This window comes from Protopterus annectens, chromosome 5.part0, assembly GCF_019279795.1.
Source record: "Protopterus annectens isolate FY-2018-M chromosome 5.part0, PAN1.0, whole genome shotgun sequence".
Lineage (NCBI taxonomy): Eukaryota > Metazoa > Chordata > Ceratodontiformes > Protopteridae > Protopterus > Protopterus annectens.
In genome coordinates this window covers 338,657,567-338,675,050 of record NC_056735.1, presented here as the reverse complement: position 1 = coordinate 338,675,050, position 17,484 = coordinate 338,657,567, and positions in this window count along the sequence as shown.

The window sequence follows — 17,484 nt, the reverse complement described above, 5'->3', positions numbered from 1 at the left end:
CAAAAGCAAGGTGTGGCCATGGGTTCACCTTGCGGGGCTAGTTTGGCAAATCTTTTCATGGCCTACTGGGAGAAAATGTTTATATTCAATAAACCTGAAATTAATATTTCTTTATCTTACTATACTAGATTTTTAGATGACATTTTTATTATTTTTAGAGGTGGTGAGAATCAAGCGTATCAACTTGTGAGCTATTTTAACTCCACAACGAGTTTTTTCAAGTTTACATTCAACTTTAACACTGCATATATAGACTACTTAGATGTTAAGTTGGTCAAAGACTTAGTAAACAAGAAACTGGTTTCAAAAATTTTTAGGAAACCTACTTATTGTAACTCTTTCTTGCACTATACCAGCGCCCACCCATTTACACAAAAAAGATCAATAGGGAAAAGTTAACTCATTAGGGCTGTAAGAATGTATTCATTGGATAGTGACTTTATAGTTGAATGCCACTTGTTGAGAGGCATGTTTCAAAAACTTGGTTATCCAATTACCTTGATAGATTCTTTGACTGAGGAAATTCAGTGAAAACATAACAACAGTCACTTCAAACCCCTCTTACTATGGATAGATGTAGGCCAGACTATTCAACTGGAGTCTTCTGAAGCTGCCAGTTATAGTAACAACCTTATGTACAACAACACTATTCACTAGATAACAACTACTAACACCTATATGCTGGACAGGTAAGCTGTCCAGGATGGTAATGGTCAGATTGACCAGCATTCCACTTTTAATGTGTATTTTATTACAACTTTTAATAATGATAGTTAACAAGTAAAGATGATTCTATATAAGAACTAGACCTTCATGTATAAAGACAACCTAATAGTCAATAGATTAGGCAATTTACCTAAAATAGTTTATAGAAGGGGGTCTAATCTGAAAAACCTCCTAGAAAGTAATACTACAAAACCTAGCGGGATATCTGTAGGCATGTTCACATGTGGAGCATGTAGGATGTGTAAGTACATTAGGATTGGTAATTCATTTGTGGTGGGTAATAACAGCAAGTACACTACTAAATACAAACTGAGCTGTGAATCTAAGGGAGTAATATATATAGCAAAGTGTAACAGCTGTCCGGCGTTTTACGTTGGTAAAACTGACCGGAAGTTTCGTGAAAGGATTTACGAGCACACTTATGCTATAGATAAAAACAAAAGTGAAAACGCTTTAGCTAGGCACTCATCTTTAAGCAATGGCCACACATTCCATTTTAAAGCTATTGACCAGATAGTGCCAGACATTAGAGGAGGCCCTAGTAATTTATTGCTTGAGGAACGTGAACTAGAATGGCAATTAGCCTTGGACACTTTTTCATACCCAGGCTTGAATGAAAATTGTAATATTTCCTGCCTACTAAAGTTAAAAAGTTTAAGTAGATGATAAATAAATACTTTACACCTGTTTTCCTTATTTTGGACAAGGTTTTTTAAAGTTTTTTGGGAACTTTTGTATAATGTTTACATATGTTTGTTATGTGCTTTTCCTGTCCGACTGTTATTTGGGTGTCTAAATTGTTTAATAGGTGCATTTGAATTATTATTATTATTATTTTTAATTATTTTTAAATTATTCTTTAGTTGACATTCATAATTTTAAATTATTCCTTAGTTGACACTCCTGTTTAACACTGTATGAGTTTAAATGTTATGTAGAGCTGATAGGTTCGCAATATCATGTAACGATGAGTGCCGGGTTTTTAAACTGCTACTTTGTAATTAGTTTGTATTTCTGATGAAGTTACTCTACAAGAGTGACGAAAAATGTGTTGAGTTTTATAATAAACTTTTTTACGTTTAAAGCATTCCGCCTGTAGCCGTTGGGATTCCTTTTCAATAGTTTGTTTTTTGTTGTTCTGTCTTGTAACATTTAGGTATTTTAGATACAGAAATAACTATTTTATGGAAGTATTACTTAAAATATGGGACATAATTATGTCCTACAATCTCAGGACATTTGCCATTTGTAATATATTTAGTAAGAACACAAGTGCCCAGAGAGGGAATGTCCCTCACGAAGTGGGACAGGTGGTAACCCTAAACATTGGGCTAGGCTTAGCAAAGGGCAGTGGCATGCAAACACACTGAGTTTCCCTTCCACTTGGTATAACAATCAACATTACAATGGAATACGGGTACGGGGTTTTAAATGTTATGTGTTCGAGGGACGAGGGCTCAATATTCAGCTACGTGCCTTTGTGTTTACTTTTTATTTTGGGTGTTCATGAAGCTGTCTTGTATGCTTTGCATACATTTCAGTATCCACAGACACTGACAGGAGTGATTACTATTAGAGGCAGGCTGTACTAGTCAGCATTTTAGACTGCACGTCTGCAGCCATGTTCACGCCTCCGTGCAGCGCTTAGACATACCCCCTGCACTCGCACACATTTCCTATGCACGTGGACGTTGCAGCAGTGCGTCTTCATTAATATGCATGTGGTGCTGCTGCGCCATCTCTACGCTGCACAGTCGGCGCAAGGCTAACGCCATCCTTGCGCCGAACTTCATGAATCCCGGGGTTCATTTTTTCTTATTTTAGAATATATATAAATAATTAATACATTAGAAGTTAAATATTTACACATTTATGGGACCTGTCTGTTTTCAAACAAATCACTGTTGCTTATATTATTCAGGCTTTAACTTTAGTAATGCATTTGGCCTTGCAGTATATTCCAGAATATATTAATTCTCCAAGCTATAACCTCTCATGAAGTGCAAAGGATGCTTTAGAAAGATTGATTTTTTTTTCCGTTCAACTCACTGACAATATCTGGAGACTAGGAAGAAACCGTTTCTGTCCACAGAAGCAATTGCTTTTAACTAACCTTTGAGACAAATAATGGAGTATAAACAAAATGTCTCTTCCTCTGAGGCCTCCTTGTTATGTTTGGAAATTTCCAGTTGAGTTAACACAATGCAGACCTGCACCAATGTTCCCTGCAATGTCACTTTTTGTTGGCCTGAAAATGATAGCACTTTTAGTTGTGAGAATAATTACTTCTGCTGCATTATTTGCAGTGGTAATGAAACCTATTTGAATAATTTCCAAGTGACGCTATTAGACTCTTTTTTTTCTTTCCCTTCCATCTGCTTTATTATGCCTTTTAATGTGATGCACACTTGAAGATCACCTGAACCTCCTGGCAAATACATTTATAAATGAACTATGTAAGTGAATTACAGAATATTATTTCTGTGTATATAATTGTGCGTTACATTGCTGTCATAATTGTGCTCATGCAATTGTAAACTGTACTTTATGGTCTTAGGTCATAGCTGAAAAGGGTTTTCAGTCCAGACTACCTACCTTATTAACAATAACAAACAAAATAAGTAAATCCATATCTACACTGTACAAGGCAATTAAAAGCAGACCCCTTGCTACTCATATCCTAAGTTAAGCACACAAGAGGTTTAATTGCTAGTAACATAAATAGTCTACATCAGTATATTTGTTATTTTACATCTTTCTAAGAATATGTAATAAGAGTATGTCTCTCTTTTTTTTATTAAGCAACATTCCATGTTTGATTGTTCCAAATACTGAATGTGACTCCTAATGCTAAAAGTAAAGACAAGATAGCATGCTTTCCAAATATTGACTGTCTTAGAATTTTCAGGTATGACTCAATCCTTGTAAACTTTGAAAAGCATTAGCTTGCTCTTATACTCATATTTTAAATATTAAATTGGTTATTCATTTTGAGGGCTGCTAATCTTATCAAGTTTGCTGAAGAAAATCATCTATTTTTTCAACTAAACCATATAGAGAGGTCTCATTATATGTATTTAGTTTATTATTCAAGATTTTATAACTATCACATGCTGAAAAAATATATTCTTAGTGCATCCTGAAAAAAGTTGATCATTAAATGAATTACACAGAGTAATTTGGAAAACGAAAATGAAAACCATATGATCTATAAAGTATTACATAAATGTGCAAGAAATCATTCCTAGCAGTGCATATTCTAAAAATGTTATTAACAGTACACTAAAGATCAAGAAATAAAATGGATTAAATCAGATAAAATATGCTAAACACCTTAGTGAAGAACTGGAAGAGTAGGAAAATGAGTGTAGGACTAGCCAATGGAAAGCTTAATATCAGTATTGAATACAATATGAAATATTTTAATTAAAAAATGACTGAATATAGAAAATATAAAACAGATATTTTACAGTCAGATGGACAGTAGAAGGAGTAAAGTCACTGAAAATAATTTCAGTTTATGTGATTTAATCAGCTTACTTAACTGGTCCTACCTCTTCAAACCATGCAATATGTGTGTGTGTTTGTGTGATTGTGTAAGTGTGTGTGTGTTTGTTTGTTTATTCATGAATGCATATGTGTGTGTGTGTGTGTGTGTGTGTGTGTGTGTGTGTGTGTGTGTGTGTGTGTGTGTGTATATCCACACATGTGAGTTGGTCTACACATGGATATGCCTCTGTGTGTGTGTGTGTGTGTGTGTGTGTGTGTGTGTGTGTGTGTGTGTGTGTGTGTGTGTGTGTGTGTAAATAAATAAATATATATATATATATATATATATATATATATATATATATATATATATATATATATATATATATATATATACAAATACATATATATATATATATATATATATATATATATATATATATATATATATATATATATATATATATATATATATATGTATATATATATATATATTTATTTATATATGGTTTCACTTCATATCGTCGAAAGTTCATTTCATCAAATTTCAAAACAGCGAAAACACAAATCATCGAAAACTCATAACATCAAATCTCAAATCATTGAAAACTACAAAGCAACTAGAAATAACATCCCACAGAGTTTTTACTACGTTAATGCAGGAGGGCAAGCCCCCTTGCAACCCCCACACCCCCCGTACATTAAATATACCAACTCCAATATCACACTACAGTGAAGGGAAAAAGGTAATTTCCTAACCCCATTGTAGTGTGACTTTTGAGTTGGTATATTTCATTTTTGGGGTGTGTGGGAGGCGGAGCTTGCCCCCTGCATAAACGTAGTAAACAGTGTATGGGATGTTATTTCTAGTTGCTTTGTAGTTTTCAATGATTTGAGATTCGATGTTATGAGTTTTTGACGATTTGAGTTTTCAATGATTTGTCTCGCTATTTTGAAATTCGATGAAATGATCCTTCGACGATATGAAGTGAGACTATATATATATATATATATATATATATATATATATATATACATACACACACACGTGTGTGTGTGTGTGTGTGTGTGTGTGTGTGTGTGTGTGTGTGTGTGTGTGTGTGTGTGTGTGTGTGTGTGTGTGTGTGTGTGTGGATATGTACATATATATCAGTCTCCTTTCTAATACAAAAGATCAGTTACATACTATTTGATCACAGCTGTGCGAAAATGAAAAAATTTGAACAGCAAAAAAGGAAAATCAAAAATATATATTTTGGGGGGCAGTGGAGAAGGCCCCTCGCCCCCACCCCCTGCTTCTTGCATATACCAAATCTGACAGCTCACTACAATGCATAAATGACTACTACTGCAAAATGATCTCACACAAGAGAAGACTGATCATTTGCAAATTTTTTGTATTAAATCACTTTTGGTTTTCTTTTTACCATTTATACAACTGAACATATGCATACCATAATTATCTATCTCTCTCTTTCTTTCTCTCCCACTGTGTGTGTGTGTGTGTGTGTGTGTGTGTGTGTGTGTGTGTGTGTGTGTGTGTGTGTGTGTGTGTGTCTTTACTTTTGTTTTGTTGATAATGGTTTAGTTTAATTGCACTTTGCAGATTTTGATGTAAAAATATTTGTAAAATGCTGAAAAGAGTTTAATTATTTGCAAGCTGATGTATTTTTTTGGTATAATTAAATGTATATGTTCCCTTCACTTCTACTGTCTGCCTATCTATGATGCATGTTTTCTTGAGATCAGCATTTAGTGGGGAAAGGGAAATTCTCCTTTTCCTCACTGTTGTATGGTTCAGAGTTGCAATATATAAGCAGCAGGGGGTGGGGTTAGGGGGTCCTGACCCTCTTAAAATCATTTTCTTCTGTGTTTTGTTTTATTTTCAGTCTTCAGCAAGTTTGACAGCACTCTTCTGTTACATTATTTTGTCTTTTGATAAATGTTTGTTTGATGTATTATTACTTGAAACAATGAAATAGGTCCTATACAAACACACACACACACACACACATACGCACACACACAAAAACATGGATACATTGCTGGGGTTGGGAGAGTTAAATCATATCAGGTGCAACTAATCTAACGACAATGAGTTTTGACATTTTTTAATTTAATTTTTAATTTAATTTAACTTTACTGTTCAAAGTTTTGAGGGTTGCTGCTGTATTCTTTGAGCTTCTGTCATGAATCTGTGTATATATATATATATATATATATATATATATATATATATATATATATATATATATATGATTTTGCAACCTGCTAACCAGTCTTTTTTGGAGGGGAAACCATAATAGCTAGAAAAAATCCATTATCGTAAACTGTGGACAGATAATGACAAAAGGCCAGGATTCAGTACAAGATTGCAAATATATGATGTAGATACTTTATCATTGATTCACGGTGCTTTCAATTTTCTGGCTGTCATCATAGCTGTAATGATGCAGCATTCATGTCAGATATGTATGATATCCATCTTCTAATGCTGCAATAAAGGATGAATTGGCCGGAAATAAAGTTTTGTATATTATGTCTATTTAATTGTGGCATTCTGACATGAATATAGTTCATTTCTCAGCAAATGATTTATTCACTTTCCCCAGGATTTAATAAAATCTGTGTAGGAACTGTGTAGAGCCTACATGGAATGTATCCATGTACAAAGCCAAGGGTCCCCCTTGGCAGTGTGCCATGCATATTAATCATGGTGTGCTACCGAGGGAGAGCATAGGGACAGGGATATTGAAAACGTGTATGGAGAAGTATAGAGACAACCCTTGATTGTTGATACCTGGTCAGATGTTATGTACTGGGTGAGGCTCCCTGTAATGTTCCCCAGTACTGTTGAAATGTTGTGATGTGATTCAGATATGTTATATTTTATTTTTATGATTTTTTTTTACTCTCTGTATGTTTGCACTGCATGGCATGGAGTGCACCAATGCCAAGCTGTGCTCACATATAGAAAGCTGACCCTTGCTACACATCTAAAAAAATAGGTATAATTAATTATCATAATTATTATTATTTTAATTGCTGTGTGCATGGTGCAGTATGGTGCTCAGCAATGCTAACAGGTAGCCCAGTAGTATCTATGAAGGTATATTAGTTTTCATGACATTCAAGTAGCTAAATGGATAGAGTTACACCCTAATGCTTAGTAGGTCCTACTTTCGAGTCTATAGCAGTCATAAGATGTCAATAATTTAATTTATTATATATGTTTAATTTTAAAAACACATTTGTGAAATACAGCATGTTTGCACAGTGATGAGTACTGCTTAAACATGCTAACATCTTCTGCTGTTTGCACAGTGCTAAGTTTAGCTCAAACCTCGGTTGTGCTTGTTTTCATGCTGCTTAGCTTTGCTTACCTGTTTGCACATTGCTAAGTGATGCAAGGCTTTTTGGAATGTTGCTCAATGACATGTAAGGGTGGGAAAACAGCCTATACTAGATGCAATAGGTGGGAATTCTGCAACATTCTTTGGAGTCTGATTATCTGTGGATATGCCAGGCAGTGCTGGAGAGGGTGCGCTCTTTAGGTGCAGAGATGGGGTGTTCAATAGTGCATGGTGTTTGTTGGACTTCTGGTTAAAAAATATGAACCCAGGCTGAAGCAGGACAGTTTCCAGGGCTCAGAATGTAAGGCAGAGGCTTGGGACCAGTTGGCTAGGGAATTTACCAGTACTACTGGTATCCCCTGCACTGGTGAGCAGGGCCATCACCATTATGATGATCTGAAGAGTATAAAGAGAGGAACCTTAGACACCTGGGTCCAAGAGGCAAGAGCTGGGAATGTCCCACAAATATGTAAGTATGGTTTCCACTGTTTTATCAAACTGCAAGCTGAATGTCTGCAAAACTGGCATGCATAATAGTGTGCTTCTTTTCCAAGAGCTGCATCTGAGAAGGTTCACAATGTTGAGTCCCATGCTGAGTGCCTGGCCAGGTTCCTCTGTGAGTGTATTATATATGTGTTTATTATGCTAACTGTAGTGCAATAAGCAAGAAAGAGTAAAGCATTTCCTGGAATAAAGTGTGCACGATAAAAACTGTAGTGTAATAAATGGGCATGTAGAACTGTGCTGCAATAAATGTGCAATTATAACTGTAGTGCAATAAATGAACAATAACAACTGTATTGCATAAAACAATAAACAATACCAATAACAGTAAGCAAAATAGTGTACACAAGGATTGTGTTGTCATAACCATTGCAGTAGAGCTGTATGCATTGATTGTCTATGGTAAAGTTGCTACAGTCAAGTGTAACACTCTCTCCAGGCCAATATCAGTCACATAATGCTCTCAGTTTCTCCTACTCCAGGTAATAAAGGTATATGGGTGAGGTAGCCCACTCTATGGGCAGATATTGTGTGTGGACTTCAAAGACATTTATCAGCAATACCAATAAAGTGTTAAAACAGAATAATTAATTCCTACAGAAATCTGATTTAATAAATGCATTATAGCTGTATTCCATGCATGCATGTTCTACTGTCACTGCAGTCAAGTATAATACTGTAATATTTCTAGAATACAAAACAAATTCAGTCACATAATGCTCTCATTTTCTCCCAGTCCAGGAACAAAAGGTATATGGGTGAGGTAGCCTTTGTTATGAGCAGATATGAGTGTGTTTACATTTCACAGACATTTATCAGCAATACCAATAAAGTGTTAAGCAGCATTGTTGATTCCTAAAGAAATCTGTCTAAATATTTCCAATATGGCTATATTCCTTGCATATTTGCACTAGGTTGCTGCAGTCAATTGTTACATTTTTTGCAGATGCCCCTGCAGTCACAGCTATTTGGTTCTATTCTCATGCCTGCCAAGTAAAGCATGACGGATGTCTAGTTTATGTACTGTGCACAAACATGCTTGTCAAGTTTCACGGTTTCTCGTAATCTAATTAAAACTGCCTAATATGTTTGTCACAGGCTTACTAGAAAAATGATTACCTGGAGTGCAATGTATTACCAAATCCACTTACAGAACACCTTGGTAGTTATATAAGTCCACATTATGTGAAAGTGTTCTGTGTAGTTGTGTACCTCCAGTTGTTATTGCTTGGCCCATACTAACCCTTGCTAACAGCTTGAGAGGTATGTACATGCTACATCAGGTATAGGAGAATTGTAGTCAATGTACTCAAAACTGACACTACATACCTGGAGAGTATTTATTATCAGTGTTTTCAGGGATATAGTCTGCATTGTTAGTAATGGAATATCTCTCTCTCTTCTCTCTCTCCCTATCCCTTATCTTAATTTATTTATTATTGTTATTTATTATTATGATTTAATATTAACATATTTTGTTAAATTATCTATATTTTGGTAAAATGTGATTTATTATTGTTATGTTTTATTATGATTCAATATTAACATATTGTGTTTAACTGTTTTGTTGACCTTATTGTTTAATACTTACTGGCATGCTGTTAACATACTGAGTGTTGTGTTACTAAATGTTGTGTTACACATAATATACATAATATATATTTGGAATGATAAATATGATGCTTCATTCTGTTAATACTTATTACTAACCTTAACTTATTGCTATACCTCATTTACCACAACATGTCAAGGTAGGCTGGTTCTGGCTGATCCACCTAACTTCCTCATCCGGTCATTGCACCGAGTCCCACTACGTCTGGTACCCCTCTGCTGCACCTGCACTACCTGCAGCATTGGGTAGTACACACTGCTTTGCACAGCTTCTAGAGCTATACTTACTATATCTGTTATTAAAATTGCAATAAACAATTGCAAAATAAACAGCTGTCCCATATTTCAAACCCAAGACCATTGCACCTGTAGACCAGTGCATTAACCTGTCTCACCAGCCCGCTCTTAATAAAAGTGTCTGGTTTAAATAAAACATAGTAATTGCCAATTGCAGTCATTAAGCATGTTTCAGTGAAGCTGTGCACTGTGCCGTGATTAAAATGTAATGGAAGAAATGGGAGTGTTCCTTGGACTCTGCTGCAGTAGTACACCACTAGAAAGTCAAAGACATAATAATGGAAGTAAGTGAGGCCTATGACAGCAGGTAAATGTGCCCTGTTATCAGCAACATGTAGAAAGATGCCTGTAAGGCATTAATGGCAACATACATGTCCAACTGGGACCCTGGTGCAGAAATACATAAAGCCATGAATATATTGATGGACGGAGAAAATGTTTGTCACAGCATGTATGTGTGCACATGTTTCTTGCAAATACACCCATTACAGGAGTGACTCACTAGCTCAGTCTGTTAAATGCCTTGCAAGCAGTACATTTTGCCACACATAGTCATAGGTTCATATCCAGTGGTATGCAGCAATGGAATTATGGTATTATGAGACCAACAAATTATGACTGAGTCATGCACTCTTTATCCACACAATGGTTATCAAATGAAATGTCTGCATGTCACTGATGAAAGTCACAGGCCTGCAGATAGAAAGACACTTCACATATCCCTATAGCAAAGGTATAGGTGCATAAAGTGTCACGTCATGCATTAATATGCATTTTCAGAGAAATTCAACTCAGGTACTGCATATGAGGGCCACTAATATCAGAGTGCACCACACAATCCTTTCAAACTCACAGTGCCAATTAGCACAACTGCAATCACCTGCTGATGAGAAGCATGTTAAAAAGAAGCAGCTGGCCATGGGGAACCATTCTGTATGAGATTTTCCTCACGAAGACCATGAGTATGCAAAGTATTAACTGTTAGCTCATATCAGCAGAGGAGTACTGCACTCCATCAGGTATGTAACCATCTTGTTTACATCAGAATGCAGATATTTGACTATGCTTACAGGGAATTGGGATTACAGCATTAAGCCTTTCTTAGAACTGTGATAACGACATGTCAATGATCTCCAGATTTTTTACACATACAAAGAATGTGCAAGATATCAAGGGTGGAATGTATATTGTCAATGTGGCGCAGTGGGCTAATTGAACTCTATCTTTATAGTAGTATACTGCTATTTGTTTGGCATAGTTGGTTTGACATATTCTTAGGTGGGGTCTATAATATATGTTTGAAGTCCGAAAACTTCGAATCTCATATGATTGACTCCATATGAGCGAAGTTTTCAAACTTCGAACATACATTATAAACAAAATACAAATAAAAAAACCTACCTGAATGCTCTGTGCAGGAGGGCAAGCCCCCCTGCCCCCCCCAACACCACCCGTTACGTAAATATACAAACTCAGAGATCGCACTACATTGAAGTGAAGGGAAATATTTCCTATGGAGATCTCCGTTGTAACGTTCAGTGTTTGAAAACTTCTCTCATATGATTTTGATCATATGAGATTCGAAGTTTCCAAACTTTGAACTTACGATATAAACCCTCTTAGTGGGTTACCCCTTAAGGACACACTACAATAGACTCCAATTTTGACTGCATGAATATGCACACATGAGAATACCTGACTATTGCCAGTATCCTAGTTGTATCCACATGCTTATTATGTTTGTACAATGTGGGATATGAGATGTGTGATCAAGCAGTGGATATTGCCAACCATTCTGTCCTTGCTGTATCTCTACACAGTATACTTACATGTATGTGATCCTGACATGTTCCCATGGAACATGTTTGCAAGATGCTATGCAGTTTTCATGGAAACAGAGAATGAGTTAATAGTGGAAGCATTCCATCAACAACATGAAGTCCTACCTCTGGGAGAGGCACAATAGAAAACACCAGGAGACATTGTAGGCTGACCTTGTCATGATGTCAATGTCACTAGTTATCAGGGCAGGACATATGAGCAGGTTCTACACTGTGCAATGGACATGATCAATGCTGCACGCAGAACAGCAGCAGATGTAGCCAGAGATCGTGGCACCACTGGTGGAGGGCCTGCAGTGGACCAACTATTCTCAGACACTGAGGAATTCCTGGCAAATCTAGGTACACACAACAGCTTCCAGGCATCCGTCACACCCTATGACTTGGACATGGGTGTCACAGTGTCTACAATACTGTAGCATTCAGTGTATCAGGGCATGCATAGTCTTATGTAGGTGTCAGGTCTGTCTGCTTTTGGGGGGAGGAGAAGGGTTTCACTACAGTTTGACTATCATGCTCAGATTTTCACCAATATAACAGTTAACACAGTATATATGTAAATGTGAGATATATGGATGCATTACTTTGTGGTGGTGGAACATGAAGTGGTACTGACATTACCTCTCCCTCAACTTTTCACAGGTCCATCAGGTGTTGGCCAAGCCTGTGGTCTTGCTCCTGGTAAGCATGACACTGTTTTGTTATAGATGTAGGTTTATAGCATTGTAATCCCTAGACTGTCATCCCAGGCCTGCTGCCTGCATTACTGTATCTGTCAGCATGATTATCAACTGCATAGATATATTCTGACTGAACACATATTAGACTCATACCTATGCATTGTAGGTGTGACCACACTGATAGATGTGATGGTATTGTCAGGACATTACAGAGTGTCATATGTGTCAACTGTGCAGAGTCTATACAAATGTCAACAGTGTGCTTCACTGTTGCAAATTAAATTGCAGTGTAATGAGATGTTATTTTCAAGTAACTACAGCAATTAATGGGAAGAGTACTTTCCTCGTGTCATACTAAATGAGGTTGGGATTTCAACAGGTCTGTCATAGTAACAACAGTGTATAGAGCCCTACATATATTACAACATTGTACTGCAGAGCATAATAATGCAGGTATTGATGTACTGCTTTTTCCTTTCTTATTACAGGTGAGTGGGGGGTGGACTCTGGCCCATACACAACCTGATATTAGTTTCTCCTCAGACTTAGATGATCATGGTGGTGGCCACAGTATGGCAAAGGTGGGGGTTTCAGGGGCTGAATCTGTCCCAGAGATTGACATTCCTCTTCTTTCCTCTGTCACTGCAGACAGTCAGTATGCCCACACATACCCTGTCCCCAGAGGTGAGGCCACAGATATTGGACTTTCAGAGGGTGGGGGCATTGAACAAGAAAGTGTGGCAACTTTGCCTCCAGTGAGTATAGACACTGGCCATAGCCAGAGAGCTGGAGAGTTCCCACACAGGCAGATTGACAGGGGTGCTGGTAGGAGGCCTGCTATCCATCCACCACCTGTTGCAGGTGTCACATCATGGGTCACTTGGTGCATGTTTCAGGCTGCCATGGAGTCACAGACATGTTCTGAATGGAAAATCAAATGTATGTTTACAATTATGGATGCGGCATAGTCTGGCATCCATTACTGGCTTGACCGCATTGGGGACATCCTGGATCAGTTCACTGGTGCAGTGGACAGAAGGTAGGTTGAGAAAGTGCATGTCTTGGACCACAAATTGTCTGTGCTGGAATATGTGGTTGAAGTTGAATGTTGGACTCATGGATGCAGGTCTGCAACTCCATGTGCTGAGAGTCCATGTGGCCGTGCATAATCATGTTCCTGAAGTGACAGTACATCCAGTGCTACAGAGGGGAGTATGCTGTCCACACCATGACATGGCAGGTCATGGGTTCATGGTTGATGCTCCTGTGGGGGACACAGTCCCAGCAGACAGCAATCACCATCAGGTACTAGTACTGCTTCTGACCTTGGGCACGGACATGCCAGTGCAACTCCTGGCAGAGCCAGTTCCCTTGTTCAGGGATGGAGACAGTGAACTGTCAACTCTACCATGTATGGTCCAAAGCTGTCCAACATACACACATGTAGGGCTAGCACTGATCTTGAATGTGTACATGCACACAATCACACACCACTGTCAAATGCAGGTCACCTACAGACACACACAGCACCTTTCCATGGTCCATCTTACCTGCTTCCCTTCCTGACTTACATACATGCTGTCAACCATTTGGGTCAGCCTAGGCCTCCTGTGCCCCCACACAATACCCTGTGTAAATGATAATACCTGTGTCACATCCCTGTCATCCTTGTGAAGATAGGTGAAGGCTGCAACCCTAGCCAGATAGAATTTTATAGATAATTCTGTCATTTGTAAATATTAATGTAAGCCACAGGCTTTTTCTCTTAAATGTGAAAAGACTGCATTGGATATTGAACTGCAAAAATGTAAGAAAGCTAAGTCAAGCATTTTATGACTGTCTTTGATGTTAAAATTTGGAGCCAAAATGTCTAGAGGGAGGCATCCTGCATATTGCTTTAAGATCGGAGTTAATGGCTAGAATTTGCATGTATAAATGTCATTTACTGGTTTGGTTTCTGACCAGGTGTAAAGAATGTAAATGTAGTTTCTGTTAGCCTGGGAACACCAGAGAAGTGTGAAGAATGATGTAATGTGAAGCAGCTGTGCATTATCAATTTAAAGAGAGAGAATCAGAGAACTCAGAGTATTTTGTCTTGCGAACATCCAACATCACCAGCACTGCCTGTTTCTTTATGTACATTTATTTAGAACTGTGTTTCTCTTAGAAATAGCTAGGAATTAGGAATATTAGACTGTGTTTTTCTGTGATGTCAGAACTTTTCTATGGTATTATTTTAAGTATTTCTCTGTGATCTCTGAACTCTTAACTAGCACTGTGTAGTAAGAAATATTGTCTTGTGTTTTGTTATTTATTATTAAATATTTTTAAACCTTTCAATTGTGGCTGTTTTGTGTAGAGATAATTTAAGCTCTAAGACTACATTGCATAAATATAGTGATGCTGTACCAAGTCACTCCAAATAAGTATTGACTGTTAGGTTTCTTGCACTTATCATTTGAATAATAATATTGCACAGTAATAATTGGACACTCTTTTAAGGGCCCTTGAGTAACTGAATATTAGCTGGGTAGCTGGGTGGTAGCAGTAATTTCTACCATGTGGTCTGGGTAAGAGGGGCACAGCTGGAGGACCTGTGCCAGCCTTGCCCAGGAGTGTGTTGGTGGTTGTATAAACTCATATCTCAAAGTGTGTGTGTGTCAGCTACTTGAGCAGGGACGTGAAGCACTGGTTGGACAGAGAGGGTGTGGAGGTTTTAGCTTGCCCACTAGCCTGAGATCTGAATCCTATAGCTGTGCCAGTGGGGAGTCTTGTTGGGGACCTGGAGAGAAGGGGAGAAACCAGCCCCAGACTGACTGTAATCCCTGTGTGCTCTTAAGGGAAATTGTACTTTACTGTGTGTGTATTTATTATCATTTCCCTATATGGATGCCCCTCACTGGTGTTAGTGATGATGATTGAGGCTCTTTGATTGTTGGGCCAGTGTATGGGCATCACAATCCTTGCCATCGATGCATGGAAATTAAGCTATGTGTCTGATGCACAGGGTGACTATATTAGTTAACAAATACTTGAATAATGCAATGCTGTTTTGCCATGCCACTTGTAGTGGTTAATGACAGACACTGTATGCTGGCATTTGTTATGAGTATGGCACATACTTTTATGTACCTTATGTTGTATGATGTTGCAATGGTTGTATATTTACTCAATAACAAGTGCTTCATGGACCTGTTTATGTTTCTATTTCAGGAGTCTGTTGGGATAATCTATGGATACACAGTGGAAATAAAGCAGCACAGGATGGCATGTCAGCACAGCATAAATATGTCTTCAGCAATGTACAGCACTATAAGTGCATGGCTTCATAAGTTCATATGTGTATAACAGGCTAACAAAGACAATGGTGGCATTCAGTGCACTCATGCATCCCTAATATGTGAACAGGTCTACTACCCTTGATAAGTGTCACCAGGGTTTTGGGAGCTCACACATCTACAAGCTGTGGTGATGGAGATGCCCATCTACAAATATCCTGTGCCCAGTATAGACAGTTGCCCGACACCAGTTATGACTGTCATGCTCTGCATCCCATTTTGTAAACTGCATGTGATGTGTGTCACTGCAGATGTGTTCTTCACATGCATGTAAGGTGTACTGTCTGTGATACATACCTGTCTCTCCGGCATGTACTACATATAGCACAGTGATGTTGTAGGCATGTAGAACAGGTGAGACATGGGTTAGTCTTGTCATGGATACACGGAAGGTACACAGTGGGATCTGACACCTCCCTGTATGGAGCCATACACATCCCCTCCAAAGCATTTAGGAGACAGACTACACATGCACGGTTGTGACATTGACTTCATAGGACATGTTACCTAAACTGTGTATTGGTGTACCATGGAACCTATGTGTCTGCTACAGTTGTACGATATGCCTGTGTTGTGACATAGCAAGGGTACCATTGCACACAATGATAGGTCTGATGACTGCCACTTTCAGTATAGCAGTGACAGTCTAGGATTTACATCCCAAACCTGTTGGTATAGGTTGTACAACAGTGAATGCATCCCCACATATTGCCGACCAGTGAAAGTCAATGGCTACATTACTCTCTTTGTCGATAATTCCATGTGTAATGGCTCAACTGTGTGTAGTGTGCAGACACTACAATATTTTGCATGGCTGAATGATTTCCCACAAGGTAGTATTGTGCAGTTGTTGGCAGTTAGTCTTTGTCAGCAGCTTAGAGAACAACTGACTGCGTCTTAGGCCATCCTGGATAACTGTTGGTTGTGTGTGGGATTCTGTGACAGCTCCGGATATGCAATCACCTGCTAATGCACTCAGTGAGAGGTTACTGACAGTGGGTGTGACTGCAGCGAGGGAATAGGTAGACGGGGTGCACCAATAATGGAGGATGGTAAACGACACTGGTGACTGGCATCATTGCAGCATAGATCTCTCAATGCTATCTTCCTAGAGTATGACTGTGAGACACTTGCCTGTCCACCAGCTAACATACCACTCTGTACATGACATAAACAGTTTCCAGCAAGGCCTGCTGGCCTAATATTGTCATACACCTTGTTAGGCACAGTTGTTGGGGTGAGACATATGTCCAATATCCATTGCATAGTGTAACAGTCAATAGGCTCCACCGGTTACAGTCTATAGGCATGATCTGGCCTTAAGCAAATGTAACAGTGTTTGGTACAGTGTCAGTAGGTATAGGACAGTATTAGTGATCATATCCATGCTAACTCCTACCATGGCATTTCAGGTCACATGACTCAGAGATCTGGGGTCACCGCTTGGCACTCCATGCTAGCTGTCCTCTGTGCAAGTAAGTATTGCAGTTATTTCCAGCATGTTGCAAGAAGAGAGTCATGTAAGGTGTCTGCACAGAGCACAGACAAACATGTTAGGGAAGTGTAATATGTACACATTGTGTTGCTTAGTCATGCTGTGGCTCACTTGCCCAAAATACGGTCCAAGTCCTTACCTACAATGTCC